The sequence below is a fragment of the Anabrus simplex genome, chromosome 2 (assembly GCF_040414725.1).
Source record: "Anabrus simplex isolate iqAnaSimp1 chromosome 2, ASM4041472v1, whole genome shotgun sequence".
In the NCBI taxonomy this organism is placed as follows: Eukaryota; Metazoa; Arthropoda; class Insecta; order Orthoptera; family Tettigoniidae; genus Anabrus; species Anabrus simplex.
The window spans coordinates 262,322,186-262,341,311 of record NC_090266.1 but is presented as its reverse complement, the minus strand read 5'-3'; the positions used below and the strand labels follow the sequence as shown (position 1 = coordinate 262,341,311).

Here is a 19,126-nt window from a genome sequence, read left to right as displayed (position 1 = left end):
GGATTATTCGTAGGGAGAATTGTAGGTTTAGTATTCTGGGGGGGTAGATGGAGTTGTTGAATTGGCAACTTTTAATATACCGGTATGCAGAATTTTCTTATGATTTGGGATAACTGTTTTCAATAACTTAGGTATTAATGTGTATAAAGAACTCTTAATCTCCGTGTCATCATTAAGGTTGTGGTCTTTATTAAATGTTTTATCCAGATAAATATAAATATTTTCTAATTCATTTAGTAGTTTTCCCTTGTTAGTATTCCTTATTATTGTCAGATCTTTTTCTATTGAGGTAAAATGGTGGCCCGTTTCCTTCATGTGTGTACTCATAGCGGAATATTTGTTATGTTTGTCGGCATTGAAATGTTCCATATATCTTGTAATAAAATTTCGCCCAGTCTGGCCAACGTATGAATAACCACACTGCGAACATGTCAAACTGTATACTTCTGAACTTAAATATTTGCTGTTATTATTATTATTTATTTTATTATAATTAAAAAATATGTTCTGTGTAGTATTGGTTGTTCTGTAAGCTACGTTTATATTATACTTGTTGAAGGTATTAGTAATTTGGTGAATAGTTGGGCTATTATATGTGAAAACGGCATGTTTATTTCTGTTGGGCCTATCTGGTTTGAGGTTAGTGGATAGCTTGTTTTTTATTTTATATATCAGATGGTTTATCATTTCAATTTTGTATCCATTGGTTACTGCAAGATTTCTTATGTAATTTAATTCAGTTCTCAAATTTCCGGGAGATAAGGGGATTCTTAAGGCTCGATATATTAGGCTGTAAAAAGATGCCTGTTTTTGCGATCCAGGATGTAATGAAGAATTATTTATTGTAATTGACGAGTGTGTAGTAGGCTTTCTGTGAATTTGATATTCAAAGGAGTTATTAGATCGGGTAACTTTTATATCCAAAAAATTTAAAGAACCTCCATCTTCATCTTCTTTTGTAAAATTTACGTTGGGGTTGATCTTGTTTAATTCATTTAATATTTCATTACTATTGGTGACATTCTTGTCAATTATGACAAATGTGTCATCCAAAAACCTTAACCATAAACTAATTCCTTTTATATTGGTTTTAATTTTTGTGTGCTCTATCGTATCCATATAGATATCGGCTAGGATACCCGAAATAGGGTCTCCCATTGCCAAGCCATTCTGTTTGTAAATTCTACCATTAAACGTGAAATAGTTATTCTCTAATGTAAATTTTAATATAGTCATAAATTCTTCGATCTCCATTTTACTGAGGTTACTGAATTTACTGATATTGTTGTATATAATATCAATGGTGTTTTTAATCGGAATATTTGAAAACATGTTAACTACTTCGAAAGAGCACATTATATGATGGGATTGTAAGTTGAAATCGTTAAGGGTCTCGCAAAAGTCAATTGAATTCTTTAATGGATGCTTGTTATTAAACGTATAGTGTCTTTTGAGGAAGCTATGAATATATATAGAAAATTTGTAGGTTGGGCTGTTACGACAGTTAATGATAGGACGTATTGGGATATCTTTCTTATGTATTTTGGGGAGGGCTCTAGCTTTAGGGAGGATGGGATTCATGTTTATGAGACTTTGTTGTTCCGGGTCATTAAAAAGAAAAGTTGATTTTTTTTAGCAATGATTTTATGTTTTGTTGCATTCTTGCTATCGGGTCTTTGTTTACTATTGTATAGTTGTTATCATTAAGAAAATCTTCTGTTTTTTGGATATATGCATGTCTATCTAATAGAACTATTGAGCCTCCTTTATCAGCTTCGGTTACAATGTTGTTATCTATTTTTGTCTTCATGTTCTGTATTAATGTATGTTGTTCAGGGTCAAAATTTGTGTTCAGGTTTACTGCTAACCTTGGGAGTTTTTTCTTTATATCAAATCTTAATCATTTTGTACATCACAAGGTAATTCGGAAATGTTATTTTCTATTTCGGCTATGGTATTTATAATATCGACTTCTTTATTTTTGTTAGGCCAATTATGTTTGGGACCTTTGTGTAAGAGTTCTATCTCTTCATTCGAAAACTGTGTATTCGTCAAATTTGTTACTACAGGTGTGATGGAATGCATGAGATTTGTCTTCTGTTTATCTGTATTTAGCCTAGGATGTTGCGTTTGGGTTGTTTTTAGCTGCATAACTTTTTTGTCGAGTGTTGTCTGTTTTTTGTCCATTAGCTGCGTTAGTTTGTTGTTTACATACTGCTGGAATGACTTCCATTCTAATGGGACTAATTCTTGGGATACTATTAAATGTGTTTTATATAGTTGAAAATTCAAATGGGCTTTCTTCTGGTATTTTATTTTAATTTCATTCCTCAAACAAATGTCATTTACTCTGTTTTGTACTTTGTGTGCGGTTGTGCTGTTCAAATTCTTTCTTTGCGTCGATCTTAAAAATTTGGGTATCAATTTCAATTTCGGGCAGTTTTTAAAAAAAAGCCATGTCCTTGCTCAATTTACATATCTTTGTTTTAAGATTAAGAAATTTGTTCATTTGGTATTTTGCCTGGTTGGCTACTATATTACAAGTCATTAACCTCATTTTTGGTCCATATTGACGACAGTGATTACATACAATTTACAAAATATTTGTTTAATGTTAACCTAGTCAATACTTACAATACCACATTTTTTTTTGTTAAACAATTATAAAAAATAGAAAGATCGTGAACATGTTTCGCCCTTCTTAATGGGCATCATCAGCACAATGGATAACCTTAAAACAAATAATTACAATTAAGACTGTTTACAATTATTGGTCATATAAAATTGGAATGAGACGTTGTGATGTTAAGTTATTTTCAATATCATGATTAAAAAGTTTGACGTGAATGTTACAAACATAAGTTAAAACTATTGTAGTACAATTTTACAATATTGTCAAAAAAAAATATATTTATATTGGTGAGAAGATTTTTAATCGGCATTCGTCTGGAATTGAAATGGATCCTCTTCTTTTAACTTTTTGGTGAAAGAATTATTGTCGTGTTAACCACCAAGTAGATTTGAAGAATAAAATATGTATAGAACATATGTTCCTATTGTAGAAAATTAGATCAGGAATGAACATTTGGTGTTTCTTCTTGAGTTAAAATGGTTAAAACACATTCAGGTGAGAATACGTTAAAATGGAATATATGTTGAAAATTTTTCCGATGTACTAGTTGGAATATTTATCACTATAACAGTAGTCTTCCCATTTGTTGTGTAAAACTCAATGGTTTGAATGTTGATAAACTGCAAAGAAATATAAAAACGCATTTAATGTGTAAGTATAAATAATGGATGTGATTGTATAGTGTTATGGGTTACGTAAAAATGGATACTTACTCGAATGCCGTAGAGTGTATATCTTGTTCTGTTATTACTGTTAGTCTGACTGGCGTTCCTACTACGCGTATTGTATGGGTGTGGAGGAGGGAGGGGGACGGGTTGAGGGAGGGCAGAATTGGGCGGAGTAATACGTATTGGTATCGGTACGGGTGGGGGATTATTCGGAGGGGGAATTGTAGGTTTAGTATTTGTGGGGGGGGGGGGGTAGATGGAGTTGTTGAATTGGCAACTTTTAATATATGCAGAATTTTCTTTTGATTTTGGGATAATTGTTTTCAATAACTTAGGTATTAATGTGTATAAAGAACTCTTAATCTCCGTGTTGTCATTAAGGTTGCGGTCTTTATTAAATGTTTTATCCAGATAAATATAAATATTTTCTAATTCATTTAGTAGTTTTCCCTTGTTAGTATTCCTTATTATAGTCAGATCTTTTTCTATTGAGGTAAAATGGTGGCCCGTTTCCTTCATGTGTGTACTCATAGCGGAATATTTGTTATGTTTGTCGGCATTTTCAACGTATATTCCATTTTAACGTATTCTCACCTGAATGTATTTAACCATTTTAACTCAAGAAGAAACACCAAATGTTCATTCCTGATCTAATTTTCTACAATAGGAACATATGTTCTATACATATTTTATTCTTCAAATCTACTTGGTGGTTAACACGACAATAATTCTGACTTTCACCAAAAAGTTAAAAGAAGAGGATCCATTTCAATTCCAGACGAATGTCAATTAAAACACTTCTCACCAATATAAATATATATATTTTAGACAATATTGTAAAATTGTACTACAATTGTTTTAACTTATGTTTGTAACATTCACGTCAAACTTTTTAATCATGATATTGAAAATAACTTTTAACATCACAACGTCTCATTCCAATTTTATATGACCAATAATTGTAAACAGTCTTAATTGTAATTATTTGTTTTAAGGTTATCCATTGTGCTGATGATGCCCATTAAGAAGGGCGAAACATGTTCACGATCTTTCTATTTTTTATAATTGTTTAACCACAAAATGTGGTATTGTAAGTATTGACTACGTTAACATTAAACGAATATTTTGTAAATTGTATGTAATACATACCACTTAGACGAGCAGCTCGTCTTCTTTCTCCCAATTCTTCCCAGCCCAAACTTTGCAACATTTTCGTAATGCTACTCTTTTGTCAGAAATCACCCAGAACAAATCAAGCTGCTTTTCTTTGGATTTTTTCCAGTTCTTGAATCAGGTAATCCTGGTGAGGGTCCCATACTCTAGTTGGGGTCTTACCAGAGACATATATGCCCTCTCCTTTACATCCTTACTACTACTACCCCTAAACACCCTCATAACCATGTGCAGAGATCTGTACCCTTTATTTACAATCCCATTTTTGTGATTACCCCAATTAAGATCTTTCCTTATATTAACACCTAGATACTTACAATGGTCCCCAAAAGGAACTTTCACCCCATCAATGCAGTAATTAAAACTGAGAGGATTTTTCCTATTTGTGAAACTCGGAACCTGACTTTTAACCCTGTTTATCAACATACCATTGCCTGCTGTCCATCTCACAACATTATTGAGGTCATGTTGCAGTTGCTCACAATCTTGTAACTTATTTATTACTCTATACAGAATAACATCATCCGCAAAAAGCGTTACCTCCAATTCCACTTCTTTACTCATATCATTTATATATATATAAGAAAACATAAAGGTCCAATAATACTGCCTTGAGGAATTCACCTCTCAATTATTAGGGTCAGATAAAGTTTTGCCTACTCTAATTCTCTGAGATCTATTTTCTAGAAATATAGCAACCCATTCAGTCACTCTTTTATCTAGTCCAATTGCACTAATTTTTGCCAGTAGTCTCCCATGACCCACCCTATCAAACGCTTTAGACAGGTCAATCGTGATACAGTCCATTTGAATTTCTGAATCCAATATATCTGCTATATCTGGCTGGAATCCTACAAGTTGAGCTTCAGTGGAATAACCTTTCCTGAAACTGAACTGCCTTCTATCGAACCAGTTATTAATTTTGCAAACATGTCTAATATAATCAGAAAGAATGCCTTCCCAAAGCTTATATGCAATGCATGTCAAACTTACTGGCCTGTAATTTTCAGCTTTATGTCTATCATCCTTTCCTTTATACACAGGGGAAACTATACCAACTCTGCATTCATTTGGTATAGATCCTTCAACCAAACAATAATAAAATAAGTACTTCAGATATGGTACTATATCCCAACCCACATCCATTTGGTCCGATGAAGAAATTCTTGGCCAGCCAACACTTTGCGACAAATGAGGAAGTGAAATCAGCAGTCTGCAGATGGCCACACTCCAACAAATTGGACTTCTATGAACAGGACATATTGAAACTGGTACCACGATGGAAGGTGTTGAGAAACTTGGTGACTAATGGCCGTATTCAGAGACATCACTTCAACTTAACTTAGTGAAGTAAAAAGCTAGGCCACTTGAAGTTAAGTATTTGTATTCGGAGACAAAACGAACTTCAACTCGACTAAGTTGGATATGAGTTAAAAGCTAGTGACCTAGGTGTCTGACGTAATTATTTTAACGTAATACTTTGTGTGCACAGCTGTTCCATGCATAAACAGACGGCAGTCTTTGCATTGCTTTTTGTAAGTACTGGTACTGTCCTTAGAATTTGACTGAAATGGAAGAAAGTAAAAAAGAAGATTGTACTTTACACCAGATGAGAAAGTGTATATAAAGGAACTGGCATTAATATAGGGACATCATTGAAAATAAGAAACCGGACGTAGTGTCCGTTTCAATGAAGAAAAAGAAATGGCAGGAAATCACTGATGAGTTCAATCTGAATTCCCAACATAGAAAGGTAAGTGCAATTTCTAAACCTTTTAATTGTAAATGTAATACCATGGACAGTGTCTAAAATATTACAAAGGCAGGCCTAGGTAATTGTGGATATTAACTTATGTGAGGTTATGTAGGTACTACATATTAAATAAGCAAATTTGACCGTATGTAAACTACACTATTCCCGGAATGTGATAGGTAGGCTACTTCTAAATTACATAAGGGGACTTGTACTTGGAGTAATTGAAAATGCCTTAAAATTTACGTATACTCTTTACTGTTAAAGTTTGGAACCTACAAGGTTATAATTAACATGATAATTTCACTATACGTAACACTATTTTAAATTCCAAAAACTTTTGCTGCCCTGAAATTTACTTTGGTATATACAGCTAAAATATTCATACCGAACCTGTTTTTTTAGTTCCTAATTTTCTTTTCTTCTTTTTTGAGCTCTCCTCTCCTGATTCTAGCTTCCTATGCTGTCTTCTGGATTGCCTTTTCTGATTTGACAACCCTTGGCTTTTGAGACCGGGGCCGCTATCTCACCGTCAAATAGCTTCTCAATTCTAATTACGTGGGCTGAGTGGACCTCGAACCAGCCCTAAGGTCCAGGTAAAAATCCCTGACCTGGCCGGGAATCGAACCAGCGGCCTCCGGGTAAGAGGCAGGCATGCTACCCCTACACCACAGGCCGGTGTAGATGTAAATACTCAACAGAAAAATATATTTTACTTGATTTGTTTAAATTATGAGTGATATAGTAGAAATTCAATAGCATTATGTTATTACTGTCTTTCTTGTAAACCCGTAAATATACACAGTGTGTTCATACAAAAGTGAATTTAAAAAGTGTTTCTTTCCTTATTATTATGACATTTTTCAAGTTTTCAGATATGCATCAATAGGTTCTACATACTTTCTGGTTCATAGGTCATTCAGAAATTGCGCACAGTGTGGTAAATACGGAAGCAAGGGCAAGCACAAAGTGCTACATCACATTCCTCACAGTAGTAGACAGTTTCCCGTCGCCTCTGGTTTGACAGGCACACAACACAACGTTTTGTTGAGCGATTCCTACATCCGGTAGGCGGATTCTCAGATAATTCAATGTCTTTCCTAACCAAGCCATTATGTCACGTGGAACAGTTTACCATCATATACAGGCCAATTTACAAAAAGTTATCAGAACATGGACAATGGAGTTCGCAGAACAACTGCATCGTAGTAACAACAACAACAACGATGACAACAACTCGCAAATTTAGTTATTTCAATTTGCATATACACAAATTATTTACGAAGAATAAGGCGCGGACCGCACGAGGCAACACGTGGCAGCTGTTGGACTGCCACCTAGGCGCGAACTACCCGACTGGCGTGAGACCGGATAGAAATGAATAGGACAGCAATAATCACATCTAATATGAATGTAATTTGTTTTAAATTATGATAGTAGATGGCAGAAGTGATTAAGAATAGTCAAGACGCCTATAGGAAGCTAACCCTACGTAAGAACACATTTAGAAGTACAATAACGCCTAAAGACGTCAAACCCAATACTCGTGCGACAGCTGTTGACGCCTTTAAGGGTTAAGGGGCTAAGGGGTTAATATAGCGGTATAGTACAATCTTGTACATTATCTCTTTACATTTCACAGGAACTTCTCTGTTTCACACCAGGTTCCTTACGTTCTGGTAGAACGTATTTCCCGCTTGAACCCTTTTGATGATCACCTTATCCAACCTTACATTTTGCATAATTTCACTTCCCAAATATTTGAAGTATTCAGCAACCTCAAGGTTTTGTCCCCTGATACTAATGATTACTTATCATTCTCTTTCTCCTCCTGGCATCACCACTGCTTTGCTCTTCTCCACAATGATTTTTATACCATGATCCCCAATATTGCCATTAGCCTCTAGTTGGACTTGCACTTCTGTACTGTTGACTTCCCAGATCACTATGTCATCTGCAAACAACAATATTTTCATATTCCCTCCATATCATGCCTTTGTTTCCTTTAATTACTGTATGAAAGAAAAAAGACATGTGACCATAGTACAGTGCTATGCACCAACAGAGTTAGCAGAAGAGGAGCAGTTTTATGATAGGCTGACATCAACACTGACAAGAACAAAAAAGAACATAGTGCTATTAATGGGAGATGTAAATGTGCAAAAATTGGTAGTGAAAATAAAGGAAGAGAAATCATCATGGTTAGACATAGTATAAGAAAATAAAATAATAATGGCCAGAGATTTATAGACCTGTGCAGTAATTCCGGATTGGTTATAGGTGGATCACTGTTTCCACCCAAGCACTGCCACAAGATCTCAAGGGCATCACCTGATCTCCAGACAGAAAACCAAATTGACCACTTGACAATATGCAAAAGTTGGAAACATTTACTCCTGAATGTGAGGAATAAACATGGAGCATATGTACGGCGCGACCATCACCTCAGGATTGCTGATTTTAGATTGAAGGTGGCAGCGCCAATAAAACAGGCAGCTGTACAAATGAATCTCTTCAATTCAGGGAAATTTGGAAAACCGGAAGTCCTAAATGACTTCAAGACACAATTGAAGAACAGGTTTGATGCCTCTGCTAAAAAATGAGATGAAAAGTTAAATACTAATTGGAACACAGTCAAGCAACCCTTTTTTGAAACATGTGAAGAGACAGTGGGTCTTTTGCCTAAAAATATGTAAATCCTGGCAAGTGATTACCAGTGAAAGGATTTTAAGGTGCAGCATATTTCAAAAAATATCTCTATTTTCATACAGATAAGTCAATATATGTATTTGGGGACATGACATGAAGCAATATAAACAAAATTTGTTACACCTTTTTTTTTTTTGAGATTACTACATCTTGACACCTTTTACCTTCCATTTCATGCTTCAGCACCTTTCCACCCACTTTTACCTGCATTTTTAAAAGATTAGACAGATTTTTTTTCTCTTTTTGAACAGATTTATAAATTTTTTGTTAATCGGTAGGCAACAACAGACAATAAATATATATCCACCAGTAATTCATATCCCAGCAAGAATGGCCAACCTGCAGCTCTGAAATCAAATTAAAATTTAAACAATGATACTACAACAGTTTAAACTAAGTTCAGTTAGCACTGGGATGAATTTAACGGTTCCACCTGTTGGCTGTGTTAGTGTTTCACCAGTCAGTACCAGAAGGTATTTTTCACACACAAAATTTTGCCAAAAGGCATGCACCCCAACGTTGGCCAAGTGACGTATTGCACATGGACTACACCGTATTTGTGAAAATATCAGGGAGAATTACAGCAGAGTCAATTACTTCAGTGCTGCTCTGAAGAAAATTCTCTCATAAAGGCTCTCAGTCATCAAGTTTTGCACCACAAAGTGACTGGGCTCCACCTTCCACAGTTTGCTGTCTCCACAAAGTGGGGTACTTGGATAAGAGGCACAGTTTTCTTGGGCAAAATTTTTGATATAATCAAATGTTTCATATATGCCATAGACTCAGCGGACGCAGCAGCCATCAAGCAGGTCCAACAATTACTCAACAACAAAGACCTAGAGTTGGAACTTTTGCAGTGCATGGCTACAAGTATTTGCCTGACGTGATTCAGAGAGTGGAAGAAGTTGATGAGTGTTAAGGAGAACCTTGATGGAGTTGCTAAAGACACACTTGAATTCAATTTGAAGAACAATCCAGATGTGGAAACCTTTGCAACTTTGACTGAACTCCCTTTATGAGTGCTGACAAGATATGCTCCACTGGTTTCTGTATATGTCAACTAAAGTTTCTCTCTACATAAGGTTCTACTGAAATCAAAGCACCAGAGACTTACTGTCAAAAAACATTGAAATGATGTGTGTAATCCAATATAACAGGTTTATTAATTATTAGAACTCAGCAAATGGGATAAGGAAAGTTCACGTAACTGGTTTTAACATTGATAAAGTGATTTTATCAACACCTTTTTGTATGTATTTTCAGAAACCCCCTCCCCTTTTCTGACAATACATTCCACTTTAAAATCCTTTCCCTAGTGATTAAGCTGATTAATATATACCAAGTATTTACTTGCATAGTAAGTATAAATACTTAACATACTGGAAATGTCGGCTACTGGAGGCAGCGTCTTTGGACAGGTCATGGCATGCGTTCAAGATACTAATAATAAGTGTAATTTTTTTACGTTCCACTAACTACTTCTGACAGTTTTCAGAGATGCCTAGATTCCAAATTTTGTCCTGCAGAAGTTCATTTACGTGCCAGTAAATTTACCAACACGAGGCTGACGCATTTGAGCACCTTCAAATACCTCCAGACTGAGGAACGAACCTACTAAGTTGGGGTCAGAAGGCCAGCGCCTCAACCGTCTGAGCCACTCCGCCTGACTCTTCAGGAAACTATAAATAAATTGGCAGAACATGCCTTGTTTGAATACGTCCACTTGTGTTAACACACACTTACGAAATTTAGTTTCCAATAACTTGCAATCCTGCACCTCTGTTGCCTGTACATGGATAACTCATTAATTGCAGTGATTATTTCTACAGGAAATTCAGGGAGCCCAGGTACTTTTCTAAATATAGTATAATTATGTAGCTGTCGTAGCAGTCAGTCAACTCGGGTCATCCATCAACTAATCACTCAACCAACGTTTTTCAGGTCAAATAAACTCTTTCTTCCCAAACCCATTAGTGAGAGCTCACTGGACCATCTCGGTAAAACCCCATCAGTGTAGCTTGACATCCCATAGTCAGTTGCTGCAATTCAAATGAAGACTAATTATGTCAATCTGATTTTTATCAAGCTGCTTAAAGAACCCACAGTTCTTTTTACACTAACCAACGTCACCGGGAACGGTACGGGCTAAACAAAAAGAATGGAAAGATATTACAGAGGAATTTGTGAAGAACACAGGGAAAATTATTACTGAAAGAAAGTTCTCAATAATAAGAAAACATAAGCAAAGAATGAAAAAGACAAAAATTAAATAACATGAATGGGAAAAAACAACTTTTAGAACTTCTAGATACTGAACAAAGTCTGGTTTTCAAGAGAATTCCAGGTACTTGTGCTGCATGTTCTGGATCCATAGAAGAGAAGAAGGGAGAGTCTCAAGACTTTCTTCAACTGCAAGCACTGAACAAATAAACAAGAAACTGTTGAGGAAAAAATTCAAGCTGGAAACAGAAGAAACCAAAAAATTATCAACTCAAGAACTGCAGTGTCTTGTTCTAGAACAATTACACCTTGTTAGATTACAGGTCAAAAGGGAAGAACTAGTTATTCAAAGACTTACTGCTCTACCACGGGAGATGTTCAATAAATTTTCAATTTCTTTGAAATCATTCAAGATAAGGCTAGGATCTGCCACCTGGGAGACTGATTGATCACAACCTTCAGCCATCAGCTATAAATTGTGAGATGTGACTGGATACTGGCATACTACAAGATCTACAAGAATTCATCAACCTGTAACATTTATGTTAAGAATAGTATAGTAACTGTGTTCCTTGTTTATACTAATTTACTCTTACTGACTTACTTTCCTTTGATGTACTTTTATATGTTCCTGTGTTTAGAAATTTCCTTTGGCAAATACAATTAGACAATTTTCCTTCATATATCATAAAAAATGAAGTACAAGTACCCTGTATTTAAATAAAAATAAAGCAGTTTGTACTTTGTCAAGAAAGAAAAGTTAAACAAATACAGAATAACAAATGGAAATAAACGTGTTAAGATCCATACGCAAGTGTGTGCAAGGAAGTGTTTGTGTCCATAGGGTACCAACGTAGTATCCCACACACATGCATGCTTACACACATGTACATACTTTGGTAACGTTATTGTTTTTCATTTTATTTCTGTTTTTAAATTGCTTATTTTTGTTCAATGTTTTTTAAATGTTTTTCATGTCACAAAATATTTTCTTGGCCTGCAGGGTACTTTATTTTATTAGATACTCTTGGTACAACATATATTTTGTTTTCATGTAATTTGCAGTGCACAACTTCCAATTATTATTATTATTATTATTATTATTATTATTATATTATATTATTCAAAGCGGAGGCGGGACAGGTTTTTCTCCGGGTACTCCGGTTTTTCCTGTCATCTTTCATTCCAGCAACACTCTCCATACTCATTTCATAGCATCTATCACTCATTAATATAAATCACTTTGGGAGTGGCGACCACATCGTAATAACAGCCTATATCTGATTCATTCATTACATCCCTGACCCAGTCAAAGACTGGAAAACAGGTTGTAGGTTTTCAACTTCCAATTATTATTGTTATTGCATTGCATTAATACTAAACTATATTATGGCACATCATGGCATAATTTCAAGGTAATTACACTGGCAGTTTGTATTTTTAATGTGGTGAAAACCAAGTATCTCCATTATTTCATAACGCTTCCTGATGCCTCTTTGATATAGGTCACTAGTCTCGATTGTACCTGGATATTCTTTGTAGCCGTCGTCCAAGCTTTCCTCTAAAATCCAAGTTGTCTTGCAAACATCTGCCAGGCTCAGCAGCTCAGGTGGTAGAGCGCTGGCGTACTGAGCTCAAGTTGGTGGGTTCGATCCTGGTTCAGTCCGATGGTATTTGATGGTGCTCAACTACGTCAGCCTCATGTCAGTAGATTTACTGGCACGTTAAAGAATTCCTGAGAGACAAATTTCTGGCGCTTTAGCATCTCCAAAAACTGTATAAATAGTTAGTGGATCATAAAAATCAGTAACATTATTATTACTGTAAACATCTGCTAGTTTTGTAAAAATGCACAGCAAACAATTCACAAGTCCTGCCATGTCCAAAGTGGGATAAGTAAAAATAAGTATGCCCTTTTGCTACCTAGAAAATGTTTAAGAGCTTACTTCTTGATCTACTTGTCTTTATTCAACTGAAATAAGAGAGTACTGGGTAATTTTTAAGGCACTACTTATGCTTTAACCCTGGAACCGGCAGTCGTCGCGATCGCGACTCATTTCCCTGTTACTCAACCGGCAGAGTCGCTATCGAGATGCATTACGCCAGCGCTGACTAATTTCGAGATAGCGCCTTGACATTCAACATCATTATGACATATCTTGCATCATGTTGAAGAGGAAACTCTACTCTATAATACAGCATAATTCTGAAGTAGTTTAGTGTGACAGTGTGTGTGGTATACACGTGGAAAAACGAGAATGCTTTGCAGACTATCATTCTGTTGTGCTTGTCCGATGTGCATTTCCTTTCGTGGCGCAAAATTATTGAATTGTCAGGAAGTAGTTAAATTCGTAAATGTTTGTTTGATTTGGACGGTGAAGGTGATAGCGACGTATTTTTAAAAGGAATTGACGATGATTTTGACAATAATTCGTCAGGTAGTAGCGAGTTATATGAACCTAGGCTACGTGATTTTGATACTGATATTGACGATGATGTGGAACACCATGAACCAGCCACTGTTGATGATAATGATAATGACGGTAATGCAGTTGATCAAACAGAACCGAAGTGGACAAGAGTTTATCCTCCAGAGCCAAAAATAAATGTGGAAGAGAAGTTCAAGGTTTGAAACGCGGGTGTACGAAATTGCCCTCCGGGAAACAGTCCTCCTCTAACATATTTCTATTTGTTTTTCTCCAATGCTATCTGGAATCATTTAGTGACTGAAACTAATAAATACGCACAGGGAATTATTCGAAATAAAACGAATTCTGGAAATATGGGTCCGTATTCTCGTCTGCAAAGATGGGTTGACGTTACAGTATCAAAAATAAAAAAACATTTTTCTAGTTATAAATATGGGTCTGAACCCTAATAACAATATTGAAAAATAGTGGTTCACTTCAAAATCGCAAATATTTCCATATTTTTCTAAACTCATGTCACTAAAACGTATCGACTGGAAATAAATATTCTATAACCTGTTGGTAATGGTAATTTTTGATGCCTACATACTCTAGTTTGAACACCGACAAACCCCTTGAACATGAGGAATTTATGGTTAGTATTGTCGAAGGTCTTGTAGATGAAGAAACTCTTCAAAACATTCCACCTGGACTTTCAGGAGAAATGGGACGTCAGCTGGTACGCCTCCCAGGGAAAAAACTGCGGTTGTACCCTGTCTGTTCGACTGCGGAGAAAAGTCACGTACCCACTTCTGGTGCCCAGGATGTAATTGTGGTGTCCACAAACAGTACTACCATAAATTAAAACATTTTTGGAGGCCTATGAAAGCAGGAAGAAAGAGGAGCCACCCCGAAAGTAGCGAGGATGAATCTAAGTAGACTCACGTTTTGGTGCGATGTGCTTTGTGTTATTTCAGTTCTATTTTACTTTACAGTACTTCAATGCAGTGAAACCTTTCCACATATTTTTAATCAGCATAAAATTTTGCAAATATTGTATATAGTAAAATCTTCATATAATGTTACTTTTTACGTACACGTTGCCCAGAACTTTCGGATTATTTTGGAATACATAGCGTGTGTTGAATACTTCGCCCATACTGCTTCAGGATATTAAATTAGTAAGTTTAATTTCCTACTATAGTAATCTTCGTCCTTTTCTGAATAAAATGACATGTCATACATGAAAATAAACTGAAAAACAATATTTTTATGAATTTTTTAAAAGTTGCTTGCAAAACTCGCCTACATGCTTGCCGCTTGAAGGTAAACCGCTCCGGTTCCAGGATTAAGGCAATACTTTGAGTATTTATTAACGCCAGACCCGTGGTGTTCCTCACAAACTCAATCGAACAGCGTTACAACAGTTGTCCATAAACGGCATTGTCATACAGTATAGCCAAAAAGTAAGGAATCTTGGTATAATATTTAATAAACATCGGTACTGGTCTGGCCACACTGTATCTGTGTGCAGAAAAATATACAGAATGCTACACTGTCTCAGTACATTTAAATTCATATTTCCTTTCAGGCTAAAGAAAATTCTTGTTGAATCACTTGCGTTACCTCATTTTGATCACTGCAATATATAGTAGAAGTCCGCTATAGCAAGTACGGCATATAACGAGAACCCCGTTACAACAGTTTTTGTCTGTGCCTTCGACATTCCTATATTAAACTGTGTAGTATCCTTCAGTTACAGCGAGAGCCCTATCACTGACACATCCGTTAATATGAGTGATCAAGCATGCGCGATATTTTTCATTGCCTATATTTATGCACCCAGAGATTATATTGCACGTGATCCATCATTTTCAGTATCGTTTCCTTGCTATGTCCGCTAGCAAGCTCTCTCGTCGACATTCGAAGACGATCACAGAGACTTACAATAACTGAAAATCTTCCACCTTTTTGATACTTTTTATTTGCTTTTTAGCAAATTAATTAATTATAAACAGTACAGGTTTCGTTCTTATTTGAGAACATCTTCAGCTGTTGTATAGCAGGTGAATCACTGAGTTTTTTAGTACATTATTTTCAGGTCCCTTGTTCCTCTTAAAAACTATTTGAATATAAATTGAATTAAAATGATATTAAAACAATGTGATGGTTAATGGGTTGGTGAAATAAGACAGGATGAATACATAGTTAGCGTACTTAAAAAACTATATCTATTTATTTGAATAGTAGTTGTTAAAAGTTTCAAAGTCTGTTACACTTAAAAAAATATCTGTTTGTCTTTCAGTTAAAAGGTTTTTTAAAATTTATGACTCCTTGACACTGTTCTAAATATTGTTGAATGTTCACTTCTTTCACTCCTTCCTGGTTGGCTGTTATTTATTTTGAGCTTACTTAATGTGTCTTAAATTGAGTTTAATGCGGACCTTTGAAGCTGATTGCTGTTCACTAATTGAGAAGGGAGCTTAGTCTCAATTTCTGAAATGAAATGAGAAGAATAGGGATTTGCTTTTATAATGAATACATGTGTCTTTACAAAGTAACTTAATGTATAAAATGGTTCCATACCTTACTGTTGTCAGACTCCAATTCTACCGTGACCCTGGAGGAGCTACGTTTGAAGCTGCTTTACGTCTTGTATAATAATGATGTGAGTGTTCCAACGTTTGCTCCATCTTCCGGGCAGGCAAGGCTGTGGAGAGGGGAGGAGGCGTGTCGCTTACTGTCACGGCTTCGGCTTTAGAACGGGTGGGGGAAGTGGACGTGCGAAATGGCGGAGGCTCGTTCTTATTCATCCTTTTATTGTCTGTGTTGTTTATTTTGCCTAAAGTTTCAAAATTTGATAATATCCCTTCAAATATAAGGTTCCTATTGTCAATTATACCATTCAGGTTATCATCCTGATTACTTTTTTTTTCTAAATAAATATATAGATTTTCTAACGTATTTAGAAGAGCTCCTTTGTTTATTTTACATAATATAGTTAAATCCTGCTCTACAGTTGTGAACTGATGTCCGGTTTTATTCATGTGTTGGCCCATAGCGGAATTTTTTTTATGCCTTTTAGCACTGACATGTTCCAAGTATCTTACAACAAAACTGCACCCTGTTTGCCCAACATAAGTTTTTTCACACTGATGACATTTCAATTTGTAAACTCCTGATTCTGAATGTTTGTTTTTTCCTAGGGAATTAACACTATTGTAATTAAAGAATTTTTGCTTTGTATTATTACTGGTTGAATATGCGATCTTATAGTTATATTTTCTGAACAAATTCGTTACTGTATATAAGTTAGGGTTGTTGAACGTGAACTTGGCGTATTTATCTTTCCTTTTTATTTCGGGCGTTAGATTAGTTTGAAACTTCTGTTTGAATTTTCTGATTAATTTGTTTACCATATTTAGTTCAAATCCGTTGTATTGGGCTTGTTTACGGATAAAGAGCAGTTCTTTTTCTTGTTCCGTGTGTGTAAGGGGTATATTAAATGGTCTATATATGTAACTGTAGTAAGCTGACCTTTTTTATGATTCCGGATGCAATGAGTAGTTCTTTATTGTAATGGGAGTTTTCTGTGTATCTTGAAAACAAACTCTTCCTTTTTCCATGTTATATTTATACTTAAAAAATTTATGGAACCTTCTTTTTCTTCTGTAAACTTTATTCTAGAATCCAATGTATTTCATTTATTGAGGATATCTTCACTGTTGTTCACTGTACGATCTATTACTACAAAAGTGTCATCTTCAAAGTGTATCCATAAATTGAGACCCTCTATTTGTCCTATTATTTTGGTATGTTCGAGATAATCAAGATAAATATTGGCTAAAATGCCCGAAGTGGGAGCTCCCATAGGGAGGCCTTCCTGTCTATGTATCTTCTTATTGAAAGTGAAATAATTGTGTAACGAATTTGAGTATATTAATGAAATCTTCTATTTCTGGTAGGCTGAGTTGCTTGTGTTCTATTAGATTCTTCCTGATAATTGTTATTGTTTCATCCACTGGAATATTTGTATACATGTCCTTGATGTCAAAGGAGCATGTTACTTGATGTGGTGTTAATTTAAAGTTCTTGAGTACGTTCCAAAAATCTACAGAATTTTTTATTGGTGCTTTGTTGTAAAAAATGTAATGATTGGTTAGGAATGTATGTACGTACTGCGATGTTTTATAAGTAGGACTGCTGCGGAAGATTATTACTGGTCTTATAGGTATTCCTTCTTTATGTAACTTGGGTAAGGCCCTTGCAGTTGGAAAATGGGGATTCATATTAATCAGTTTCTGGACATCTTGTTCACTTAAAATGAAGGTTGCATTTCTTAGTAATGTTTTTAACTTTTTCTGAGTATTATTCGTATGGGTCTCGATCTATTTCCGAAAAAGTGCTATTGATGAAAAAAGTTTCCGTTTTCCTGATATATTCCTCCTTATCTAAAACTACTATTGTCCCCCTCTTATCAGCTTTGGTAATTACTATTTCTTCTTGTTTTAACCACCACATTGTTTTAATATCATTTTAATTCAATTTATATTCAAATAATTTTTAAGAGGAACAAGGCACCTGAAAATAATGTACTCAAAACTCAGTGATTCACCTAAGCTATACAAGAGCTGAAGATGTTCTCAAATAAGAACGAAACATGTACTGTTTGTAATTAATTAGTTTACTAAAAAGCAAATAAAAAGTATCAAAAAGGTGGAAGATTTTCAATTATTGTAAGTTTCTGTGATTAGAATTTGATACGGAAAATGAAGCTGATTACTTGCAATTCGAAGACGATGTCGGAGTCGAATTAGTAATACCCCTCAACTGCTGTTCCGTAAAAAAAAATGTAAATGAAAGAGAACATGTTTTCATAATAAATGCGCAAATAACGTGTCCAACTCGTTAACTCGTTAAAAATAATGGCTGAAGCGAACGATCGCTTAATTTTAATGCTAAATACTGTAATTAAGTCAGAATGGGATACACGTCAAGATATGGCAGAGTGCATCATTGATTTCAATGGTTAGTTCATATTTTCTCGAGTCTGGTTAAACTTCGGAAAGGCTATTATCATGTACATTTATACGGAGAAGGTTATCATTTCTCTACTGGCGCTTGAAATGTTTGTCACAATATGAGAGAGATCTTTGGTACGGTATCATTTTCTCGCTATGTGCGTTTGCGAGCTCCCTCGTCGACATTCGAAGGCGATGTTGGAGTCTATTAGTAATACTCGTCAACTGCTGATCCGTAAAAAAAAAACAAATCACATATAAAAGAGAACATGTTTTCATAATAAATACGTAAATAACATGTTCGATAGCAGTTGTTAACTCGATAGAAATAAAGACTAAGTAAACAATCGCCTGATTTTATTACTCTACACTGAAATTAAATAAGAATGTGATACACCTCGAGATATAGCAGAGTGCATCACTGATATTTGAGGTTAGATTATATTTTCTCGCGTCTGGTCAATTTTCGGTAAGGCTATTTCCATCTAAATTTATAGCGAGAAGGTTATCACATTTCTACTGGCGTTTGGAATATGTTTTCA

The 19,126-nt window shown here is 35.2% G+C and overlaps 1 protein-coding gene across 4 annotated transcripts in view; it reads right to left on the bottom strand.

The window, feature by feature from the left end:
• Positions 1–19,126, bottom strand: part of LOC136862771 (uncharacterized) — a 142,939-nt gene that overhangs the window by 31,913 nt on the left and 91,900 nt on the right. The window contains exon 3 of one of the 4 annotated variants that reach the window (XM_067139014.2): positions 12,681–12,890. The exons of the other annotated variants lie outside the window; for them this stretch is intronic. The gene's annotated coding sequence lies outside the window, so the exon portion shown is untranslated. The remainder of the gene's footprint in view (positions 1–12,680; positions 12,891–19,126) is intronic. 4 annotated transcript variants of the gene reach the window in all.